Here is a 12055-nt window from a genome sequence, read left to right as displayed (position 1 = left end):
ACTCCAGTTTTTCCTTTTGGCCTCTGGGCAGAAGGAAAGAACTGGGATTATACAGACCTAACACTGGCAGATTTCTAAAATGAGGGCAAACAGATGAATAAAGCCAAGGAAACAGCTAGGAGAGGCTCTTGGTTACTATGGAATTGAAAGCAACTCCAGCAAAGCTTGTGTCAACATGGACTTTCAAATGACCACGGAGTATTCTGCAAGGTTTTGCCATGAGAGCAAAGCAAACACAAAAATTTATCTGGAAACTCTGAGGCACAGATGGCCATAGATGTGCTGGCAAAGCACCGTCCACAGGACATTTCTGTATTGACACAGTGATTATGTGTTTTCAGTTTATCTTCGTTTATTTCTTTCCATTCTTTTCTTAAGCATCAAATGCATTTATCTCCTCCAGTAAGATCCTTACACATTTTTGAAATTAAAGAATCCACTGCAACTTCAATAAGGCACAAACACTTCACTTGTAGCTCTGCCCTTTTACTACACAGTCAGCTGGGGAAAGATTTACCTACTGCTGATTTTTATTCTGCCCTTCCTTCCTTTCTTTCTTGCTTGCTTTATTTCTCTTTCTTTCTTTCTTTTTCTTTCCTTCCTTTCTTCTTTCCTTCCTTCCTTCCTTCCTCCTCCCTCCTTCCTTCCTCCCTCCCTTCCTTCCTCCTGCCACACCTGCAGCATATGAAAGTTCCCTGGCTAGGGGTCAAACCAGAGCTACAGCTGCTGGCATACACCACAGTCAGAGCAATGCGGGATTCAAGCTGTGTCTGCAACCTACACCACAGCTCATGGCAATGCCAGATCCTTAATGCACTGAGTGAGGCCAGGGATCAAACCCAAGTCCTCATGGATACTAGTCAGTTTCATTTCTAATGAACCACAACAGGAACTCCTGAGATGCTTCTTTCTTTACAAATATGTGAGGTGGAACAATGTTAGATTTGGAGTCAGACAAACCTGAACTACAATTCCTGTTCTGCCCAGACCCATAGTCTAACCATGAGGAAAATGCTTAACTTCTCTAAACCTCAGATTCTTCACCTAAAAAATGGGGGAGAGGATAATAATATCTTCTCTGGAGTGGATTGTAGGTTTTCAGTGTCAGTCCAATGACTTGATGGATGTAGAGTGCCTAGCCTAGAAGGAGTCAAGGGCTAGTGCCCCAATTCTTCTCTTGACCTTCATCCTCCCTGGTTATAATCCCAGGGGTCAGCCCTTTGCCACTTTCTCACCATTTGTTACCTTAAAGGTTATACAGAAATTGGAGTTCCCTTTGTGACTCAGCAGTTAGTTAACCTGACTGGGATTCATGAGGATGCAGGTTCAATTCCTGGCCTTGCTCAGTGGGTTAAGGATCTGGCGTGGCCGTGAGCTATGGTATGGGTCACAAACATGGCTTGTCTCTGTGTAGGTCTGTGGTCTGCTTGGTAACTCCCAGAGAACATCAGCCAAGGCTGCCCTCTGTGTTCTCAGCCCATCCTGTAGGAGGGAGGATCCTCTGAGCTTTACTCATAAGGGAGGGAAAGCACCCAGTCTGAAAGAATAGGGACCTCTCTCAGGAAATCCCCATGCTCACCCACATGTCACTCTTCTCTCACAGCCCCTGTGAGAGGAAGTTGTTGGATCCTCGAGGCACCTCGGAAACCTCCCAAGTTTACAGACAGGGTAGTGAGACTTGTCTGACACCATTCATTCATTTATCCAGTCAATAAACATACTCATCAACTCCTACTCTGCTCTTGTCACACACTAAAGATGTTCTCATGAGCAAGAGCATCATGGTCCCTAATCTCATGGTTCTAAGAGCCTAAGAAGGGAGATAAACATCAGCAAAAGACTTCCAGAAATACTGGTAACTATGGACATCCAGAGGCAGCATGGAAGAAATAATGGGTCTGTTAGTTTGAATCAAAGAAAAACCTGCCATAGTGAGGAGCAAGAGCAAGAGCTTACCTATTCAGTAGAGGTTTTGTTGAAATGTGATGATGTTACATTAAACAAGGAGAAAAGGTATCACAGAAAACAGGAAGCTTGGGGAACATGGCGAAACAGGGGTGAGAGGAACATGAGAAAGTGACTCAAGGCCAACAGAGTCCCTCTGGAGGGAACAGGGTGAGATGGGGATCCGAGAGGCTGGGGTTTGGAAGAGAAGACATTTTGATCGACATAGGCAAAAACTAGGAAGAGATCCTAAAATGAGCAATTTCAAGTCAAGTTCTCCATGGCTAAAAGACCAGAGTCAATACAGAATCCTTGCATTTATTATCTATATGAAATTGGGAATTTCCTGTGGTCTCAGAATTTCCCCCAAAGCTGAAAACAATATGCATAAGGAATCTTTGAATTGTAAAGAAAAGCAAAGCATCACTAGAGACCACTCAGGCTTCCTGAAAGATGCCAGCTCCCCAAGGCAGAGATGGTTAATCTGTTCTGGGAGCCTGTAGCTTGGATCCAAGATAGAGTAGGACCATCTGTTAGCATTAGTTTATAATGCAAATTAAAAAGAACCATTTATTTTGTTAAGACACTGCAATTTTGGGGACAGAGAAGTTCTTACTCATACAACATGGTAAATTTGATTACTGCTGCATAGTAAATTACTACAGTGGCTTAAAACAATAAACAGTTATGAGTTCAGTTTCTGCAGGTCAGGAAACTCAGCCTGGGATAGCCGCCTGCCTCTGGCTTGTGGTTTCTCAGGCAGCTCCTAAGTGGTGCCAGCCAAGTGCCAGCCAAAGCCACAGTCAACTCAGAGCTCCATTAGAAGAAAAACTGCTTCTAAGGTCACTTGCATGGTGTTAGGAGACCTCCAGCTGGCCAGGTGGAGATACCAGCTTCTTGTCATGTGTAACTTTCCAGAAAGCAGCTTAAGACCTGGCAGTTGACTTGTCTAAGATGGAGAGAGAAAGAGAGGAGAAAAAACAATACAGAAGCCATTGTATATTTGTAGCCTGATTTCAGAGGAGACCTCACATAATTTCTTCCATAGTCTACTCATTAGAAATTGGAAAATCCAGCTCCCACTCAGGCAGACATGGTACCACAAGGGATTAAATGCCAAAAAGTAGGTCTCCTCAGGATCCTCCACAGGAGCTGCCTACCACATACAGTGCCCCCACCTGCATGGTCCCAACTTGCCAATAAGGGGAAAATTCAACCATTTAGAGAAAAAATGGAAATAAGAGCATATGAGAGTACGGAGCCTTAGGATGAAAAAGATCACTATTTCAATGCTCTCTCTCCATGCTTCCTGTATGCCTCCTGACAAAATGATGTTGTTCCAGGAAAACCAATCAGAGGGGTGATTCTAAGCCACAGTAAATTTGGTGCCTATTTCCCATGTGTCCCTAGAGCAGATGGAGTGGTGGGCTGGTGGGAAGCAGCAGTAGGGATGTGGAAAGGGAATTTTGAGTTATATACAAACTTGAAATGTCTTATAAGCCACACAAAAGTCCCTTGGATACCTAGATATGGACACTAAAATTCTGCACCCCAATTCCAGTGCATGTGGGGGGATGGGTGTTTCCCCCAACCAACAATTCTCCAATATCAGCTGGTTATCCAGTTCAATTCAATTCTGACACTACCTAGAGAGAGCATTAGAGCCTACAGGTGACTCAGTCCCACAAGAGTGTACCTCTCATCTTCAGATGCTAATGCAAGTCCAGGTTGCCCCCTGTGTATCTGACCAATCAGCTGTATATCCAAGGACCCCCTCCTCCTCTGGTTCAGTTAATTAGCAAGAATGACTCACAGAACCCAGAGAAACATTTGACTTCCTAGATTATCAGTTTCTTATGAAAGGATGTGACTCAAGAACAGCCAGATGGAAGAGAGGCATAAGGAAGACTATAGGGAAGGGTACAGAGTTTCCATGCCCTGAGCACACCCTTCTACCCAGATATCCAGGTATTTACCAACACAGACCCTCTCTGAACTCCATCCTTTGGGGGTTTTATGGAGACTTCATTACATAGTGAGGATCAATGATATCATTGGCCATTAGCATTCAGTTCAAACTCCAGCCCCTGCCTCATCCCATGAGGTTAGAGATGAGACTGAAAGTTCCAAACCGCTAAGCCCTTGGCTGGGTCCCCTGGCAAGTGGGCTCCAAATTTAGGCTACCTTGTTGCTTTCTGAAAGTCACCTCATTAACATAACAAACAACACCTCTGTGGCTCTCATTACTTAGGAAACTCCAAAGGTTTTAGAAGCTCTGTGCCAGAAATAGGAATGAAGACCAAATATGTATTACTTATCATAAATCACAGTATCACAGATCAATACACCCCATCTTGCAAATTCTAAGGTCTAGGATGACTGGAGTCACCCAAGGCGATAGGATGAGAGACACCATCATGGGAGCCCCATGCAGCCCAGTCATATATGTTTACAGAAAAATCATACATTGTAAGAGACAATGTAATATCTTGCCTTACTTTTTGTTTTTAATTCCATTGATAGATATTTAAGAATCTCCTACTATGAGCTCAGCTCTACGTATGATCTTGGAGAAAGACATGATTACTGCCTTAACAGGTTTAAAAATGTGTTGGAAAAGACAGGCTGGTAAACATACAAGTTTATTTAATCCAACTAACCTAAGGACAGAAGCATTTTCAAGGTGCTATGGAAGCACAATAACCAAGTGTTTATAAGTTTATTAGGTTTTTAAATTTTTTTGGCCCATTTTTAAAGTTGAAGTATAGTTAATTTACAATGTTGTGTTAGTTTTGGGTGTAGGGCAAAGTGATTCAATTATGCATACGTACATACACAAATATTCTTTTTTGGAGTCTTTTCCATTATAGGTGATTATGATATTGAGTAGAGTTCCCTGTGCTGTACAGTAAGTTTTTGTTGTTTATTTTATATGTAGTAGTGTGCATATGTTAATCCCAAACTCCTAGTTTATTAGGTATTTTTAAGAACAGTATAAATACTGTTGGGGGATAAAAATTTGTTTTCTACACTTCCAGGTTTTTTTGGCTGGTCTAATAAGTAAACTCACACAAGACAGATGAACAGGAGAAACACTAATTTTGCATGTGTGGGAGTTGCATAAAAATCTGAGACCCAAAGGCATTCATGCAATGGAGGCTCATATGCCAGCCATCCGGTGCTGGAAAATGGGGGAGGGCCCTGGAGCCTCAAATGGGAGGAGGACAATTTTCAGGGAGTTAAGAAGAGTTGGTGATAATCAGGTATCTGCCTTGCCATTAAGGTAAGTCTTCCCATGAAAAGTTATCTCTGTTTATCACTCTCCATCTGGGCCAGGCCTTGGATCTCAATTCTTTCAGGCATTTTAGGAAGAGGTAAAACTTTTCCTTGCATCTGCTGGATCTTGATTTCTTTCTGCTCAAAATAGTCCACATGCCAAAGGGCACATCTTGGTTTTGCCTAGTCTGCTCCCCTCCAACCTAATGATACTTAGTTTTCATATATAAAGACTAGCCCTTTTTGCCTTTCATAGAAAAACAAACGAATGAGCAAAACTGCCTCTGTTTAGACTGTGGATTGGTATATGGATTTTTTCTCTGCCCTCCCACTCTCTCTCTCTCTTTTTATCATAGATAACTATAATTTATGATTCACAATCCTGCTTTGGCATCCATACTTTTTGAGTTCCTCCCTAAATCCCACATTGTACTCCTGACTTGACCACTGTTAGTCAGAGGCAATTGCTCCGACATTCCTGTAACTATCTGGGCCCAGGATATGCTTTTCCTCATATGGTTTATGGTTTACCCTAATTATGATTTGACATCACATTTCTCCACTGACTGCTATTTCCTCCAACACAGAAAACCTGCATGTGATTTATATTTCTATGGAGCTGAGTGTATGCTCAGTGATTTTTTTTCCCTGCATAATTTGTATGAGATCTTCCTTCTAAGGAAAATTTTTTCATCATAAAGTATATGAAGGATAAAAGTCAACAACAACAAGTGAATTAAAGTGCCTAATTCTACCTCCAGAAATAACTTCTCTTAGTAGTGTAAAGTTATCATTGGTTAATGAACCACGTGAATGATTTGATTATACAATTTGACTGATCTATAGCAGTACACTGTTGTTAATAGTTGATTAATGCATCTTTTGTCCACTTCAGATGTCTTAAAAATATTTTTCCATCATTATATATTTTTCTTCTATATCCACTTTATAGCTACTTGATCTTTTGATCCATAATAAATAATAAATGTATTTAGCCAATCCTCTCCTGGTAGTGTTCTCTGTCGCTTGTTGGTTTTTTTTTCACTTCTATGACCATAACTAATCCTGGAGATATCTTTGCTGTTTTAGGAAAAATATGGGAAACTTTGAAAGAGACAAAAAGAAAAGATTACTGTGCATATTGTCTAGGCACAATTCTGGATTATTTTATTTTATAGAGACTGCACCCTCATTATTGGAGTTTTATAACTCTTGTAAGTTGAAGAAAATGTATAGCAATGCAAACCATTTTTGACCATAAAAACATAAATGAATTGTATCTGATGGGATGCAAGTGATTATTGACCTGTGAATATTGACCAGTGTGGTTTCTTTTTATAGATTAATTTCTGCTTTCCTGATTGCCTGTGTATTTTTCTTTGAATTTCTTGTACTAGCTTAATGGTTTGACTGTTAACTATCATGCTAAATAAAATTGATAGGGACAGAGTAAAGGGCCAAAGTAGGTGATTAAATAGTTAATCCCACTAGGGGATTATAAGTAGAGAAAAAGTATAGGAGACCCCTGTAAATTAATGACTACTCAAAAAAAAAAAAAACAAAAACAAAAACAAAAAACAAAAAACCAGGCTTGCTTAACAACAAAACCAAGAAGGCTTGTTTAGCAGCAAAACAATGCAACAGAAGCATGAGATATATCCCCAAACAATAAAACAATGGTGAAATCAGACACATATTTAGCCCAGTAATGTTAGCAAGTTAATGGTTTCTAGGACATGCTTCTCTGCACATACAAAAAACAAAAACATAGGAAAATGTGACCTAAAACAAAAATCTAAGATTATTCACCCTATTTTAGTATGTGATACCACCATTTTGCTTATTTCCATTTCCATGACAATTCCAGTTTGACCATATGCAGATAAGGAAAATCCCCCTCTGGACATGGAGGAGGAATTGATGATGGAAGTTTGATGTCTACTCAGCAATGAGGAAGAAGATGGTCTTTTTCTCCTCCCCACTTTTCCTTTGTTATAAAATTATAACCCACTGAGTTCTCAGGGCACAGCATTCCCTTGCCCACCTGCTTATATCTCCTATAAGTGTCCTATAGTAATAAACACTTACCTATCACTCTCCCTTTCTCTGAATTATTTCTGTGCCATGACCGAAGAACCTATACTTTACTAAGTCCCAAGATGCATTCTGGCAGTTTCAAAATCTCTGACATATGTTTATGAGAAAAATACAAAAACATCCATGAGTTTTCCACAGACCCACTAGATGTGACAGAGATGATTAATGGTTTTAGCCAGTAGGTTGAATGAACTCTGAGTTTTCTCCTGATGATGCTGGCTTTCTGGTGTCCAAATCTTCATGTAATCGCTTTCCCTGGAGTGTGGGCAGGATCTGTAACTTATGTAGCCAATGAAAAATGGAAAAAATGCTGAGTTGTCACTCCAGTGGTTACATTACATTATACAAGACTTTGCCTTGCCACCAGACTCTCTTTGCTGGTTACATGAACTAAACTTGCATGTTTGGAAGTCTGTGTGACAGAGACCAACAAGTGTTCTTCAGGAGCTAAGAATGCCTTCGAGAGCAGAGGGAAGCCTCTGACAGCCAGCAAGAAGCTGAGGCTCTCTGTGTTCTGTACACAAGGAAAGGAATTCTCCCAGAAACTTGGACATAGAATCCTATCTATTGAACCCTCCATGTAAGAAAGCACCTGAGGCTTTGACTGCAGTCTTGTGAGACCCTAAGCAGAGGACCTGCTAAGCCTGAACCCCTCACCCAAATAAACTCTAAAATAGCACGTGTATTGTTTTAAGTGCTAAATTTGTGGCAATTTCTATGATGTAATAGAAAAAAATACAACCATCTTGAAGGTATCTTGTCCAAGAAAAAATGATATATGTGGAGGGGTGTCCAGAAGATAGAAGCAGATTTACAGTCACAGTGGGATGGGAGTGCTGTTAGGGGCAGTGGGAAAGACCATTGCTTATGTCTGGAGCTGTGCAGAGGCCCCCAACTCTTAGAAACTCTCACAGCCTCTTCAAAGAGCAGGAAATTTGAGTCCGTGTCACAAAGAGGTCATCAATAGCCATCACATCTTAGTCACAAAGAAAGAAATAAAAAAAAGACATTATTATGCAACAAGAATCTATGCCTATTTTCCTCTAATTAGCTTCCTGCCAATGCTGGGAAGCCAGCAGCATGAGGAAGAGGAGTGGAAAGGAAGATTAAACCACTGACAACACACCCCATCTGGACATATAGTGTATGAATTGGTGGAAAGTGACAGGGGGGGATTCAGAAAGAAAAGCTTTAATTTTTAGGGAGTTCCCGTTGTGGCGCAGTGGTTAATGAATCCGACTAGGAACCATGAGGTTGTGGGTTCGGTCCCTGCCCTTGCTCAGTGGGTTAAGGATCCGGCGTTGCCATGAGCCGTGGGGTAGGTTGCAGACGCGGCTCGGATCCCGCGTTGCTGTGTCTCTGGCGTAGGCTGGAGGCTACAGCTCCAATTCGACCCCTAGCCTGGGAACTTCCATATGCCGCGGGAGCGGCCCAAAGAAATAGCAAAAAGACAAAAAAAAAAAAAAAAAAAAAAAAAAGAAAAGAAAAGCTTTAATTTGATGTAAGCTTGCAACTTTGAATTAAACTGCTCTGTTCTCTCTAGAACCTAAAAATGAGTCGTATGTATTAAAATGGAATTTGTTCTCAAGGTGAATAGAAAGTACGGACTCTTCATTTAAGAGATGAGATGAAGAATATGTCCTGTTTTCACTCATTGGGCCCAGCTATTCAATAAAGTCATAAATATATGTTTTTGAAAAGGCACTTTCAGTGACAGTCCCCTAAAACATAAAATGGAGGTAATCAACTAATTTACAGGACTGTATCATATTATGAAAGTACTCTGCAAACTATAGTTTTCTATGTAGTTATGATATCTTGTCATTACTGCTCTGTATTGATATTCTGAATCAGGTGCAACCTGATTAAATAAGTTTGATATAACTGAATAGAGAATTACTGACTTCCACTGTTCAGGAAGCTATATTCCTCTCAGCTATATAACACATACTTTCCTTTCAAAAGTTTTTGTCTAGTCTCCCTTCTAAGGCATCAAAATGACCTGCACCCACCAGGTGCTGACTTAATAACATACAAATTAATAAATATTTTTATTAAACTCCCAGGGCTTTTTTTAGAGTACAAATGGTAGCTCATAGGATCTGAGATGGTGAAGGAAAGACAGAAACATGAACTGTTTCAGAAAGAGGAAGACCAGAAAGATGTGACAAGTGGGGACAGTGCATGGATCTCATATTGAGTCATCTTTAATAAAGGACATCAGTGGGCCAGGAGGCAAAACTTGAATTGTTTCACTGAGCAGAAGGAATATAGGAGTTATTTGTATTGCTCTCACAACTTTTCTGTTATTTCAAAATTATCTCAAACTAAAAAGTAAAAGAAAAATGTGGTATTTCACAATGAAAAAGATTGTTTACCAAAAATATATATAGTAGTTCTCCATGTGTTTGTATCTAACAGCAGAGCCTCAAAAGATAGAATCAGAAACTGATAAAACTAAAGGAAAAATGGACAACCACAAAATCAGAATGCGAGATTTAAAAGGGCGTCTTTCAGAGTTCTTCTTATGGCTCAGCAGGTTAAAAACCTGACATAGTCCCTGTGAGGATGCAGGTTTGATCCCTGGCCTCACTCAGTGGGTTAAGCATCTGGCATTGACACAAGCTGCAACATATTTTGCAGATGCAGCTCAGATCTGGTGTTTCTGTGGCTATGGTATAGGCCTGTGGCTACAGCTCAGTTTTGATCCCTAGCCTGGGAACTTCCCTATGCCATGGATATGGCCCTAAAAAAGACAAAAAATAAAATAGAATAAAATAAAATAAAATAAAATAGAATAAAATAAAAAAATAAAATAAAATAAATAAATTGTTGTTTAAGCCACAAAATCAGTGGTATTTTGTTATGATAGTCCTAGCAAACCAAGTCAGAAAAGAGATATCTTGGCAACACACAAAATTATCAAAGGGCTTATATTCAAATATATGAAAAACTATGACAGATAATATGAAAAAAGACAATCCATAAAAAAGGTGTCATGCATTTATATACAATAGACACACAACAAATTGATTAAAATCGTAAGTATCATCATAGAAATGCAAGTGAAAATTATAACCCCAAACTGGAAATAAAACCTAACAATACAGACTATTGTTGAAGAACTGGATCCCTCAAACTTTGCTGATTAGAGTATAAATTGTTATTAACACTTTAAAACTCTCAGGCAATAACTAGAAAGTTTAATGTACATAGTCCATGACCCATCAGTTCCATTCATGGGTAACAGAAATGTGTATATATGTGCATCAAAAGACAAAAATTTGAATGTTTCTGGCAGCATTTTGATAACGTCCTCTAGTGGAAACATGCAGCAATAATAGAAAAGTAAATAAATTTCATTAGAAACAGTTTACTCTGCAAACATAAAAGTAAATTAGTTATAGCTACATGCAACAAACTTTGAGATGCTCAAACAAAACATGCAAAGGAAGCCAGAAAGAAACATGTGATGGCATTGAATGCAAATTTGAAATAGAGAAAATTCTGTGGTTTAAAAATCATGGCATCAAATGGTGTGGTAGAAGGGCTGGAGCTCACCTTTTCTCATGGAAAAAGCAAAATTACAATCAACTACTGAACAACCATCAACAAAATAGACTGGAAACTACCAACTACCAAGAAAGGTATCCTACACCCAGAGACAAAGAAGAAGCCATGTTGAGATGGTAAATGTCCTGTCCTTCTCCAGACAAGAGTCATCACAAGCAACCAGGAGCCAGGGATAGAGGGGAGGGAAAGTGGCTGAAGAATCAAGGAAAGCTCGCTGCAGAGATGTCAAGAGTACCATCAGTGCAGGGCTGACTGTGTTTGTTGCTTGTGCTAAATCCTGCAGAGCTGACTATGTTTGTTGCTTGTGTTAATCATGCACAGGGCTCAGAGATTAGCAGAAAGAAGCCCCAGCAAAGATGGGAAATCTGGATCTTGCCATGGTCACTTGCAGGTGAAGTATTAAAGTATTGAAACCTCCCTTTAGACTAAGGAGGAGTGAATAGGGAAGAGTCTGTGGAAAGACAAGGCCCTATGAATTTGAACTTACCTTATTCTTTTTGGGCTTTTGAAAGTTGGGGTAAGGGATCTGGAGAACTCTTGCACTGGCCTTAATTCTGTGCTTTTTTTTGGTAACAGCCTTGGTATGCGGAAGTTCCTGGGCCAGGGATTAAACTCATGCCAGAGCAGTGACCCAAGCTGCTGCAGTGACAATGCCAGATCCTTAAAACACTAGGCCACCAGGAAACTCCATGGTCTTGATTCTTTCTCCCAAGTTGAACCCTGTGGTATAGGAGCCTTGGGAGAAACAAGAGAAGATGTTGGGTGTGGCCAGATAAAGGCCACAGTTATTAGGAAAGGAGATTACCAGGGGAGAAAAACATCTGAAAATAACCTAAGAGATTCCATGATGCATGAAAATCCAACCAATAACCAGGAATAATGGCAATGAAGAGAAAAATAAAAGTCATCAGGGAAAGATATGAACCACCATAACTCTTGCTAATTAGCTGAGATTTTTATGAGCCATCATCACCATAAGAAATATGTCAGAAGGATTCAAGTTCACAGTGAGCCATGGATTGTGAAATGTGCCCCACATCAAAATGGACTACTCAGAATAAAGATGTGATAACAGGAGGAAAAAAACAACCAAACCAAAAAAACAAACAAACAGAAAACAAACAAACAGAAAAACAAAAAAGAAATCATGGCAAAGTTTACCTTT

The sequence above is a fragment of the Sus scrofa genome, chromosome 8 (genome assembly GCF_000003025.6).
Source record: "Sus scrofa isolate TJ Tabasco breed Duroc chromosome 8, Sscrofa11.1, whole genome shotgun sequence".
Classification (NCBI taxonomy): Eukaryota; Metazoa; Chordata; class Mammalia; order Artiodactyla; family Suidae; genus Sus; species Sus scrofa.
The sequence above is the reverse complement of the archived record's forward strand: the minus strand, read 5'-3'. Positions refer to the sequence as shown.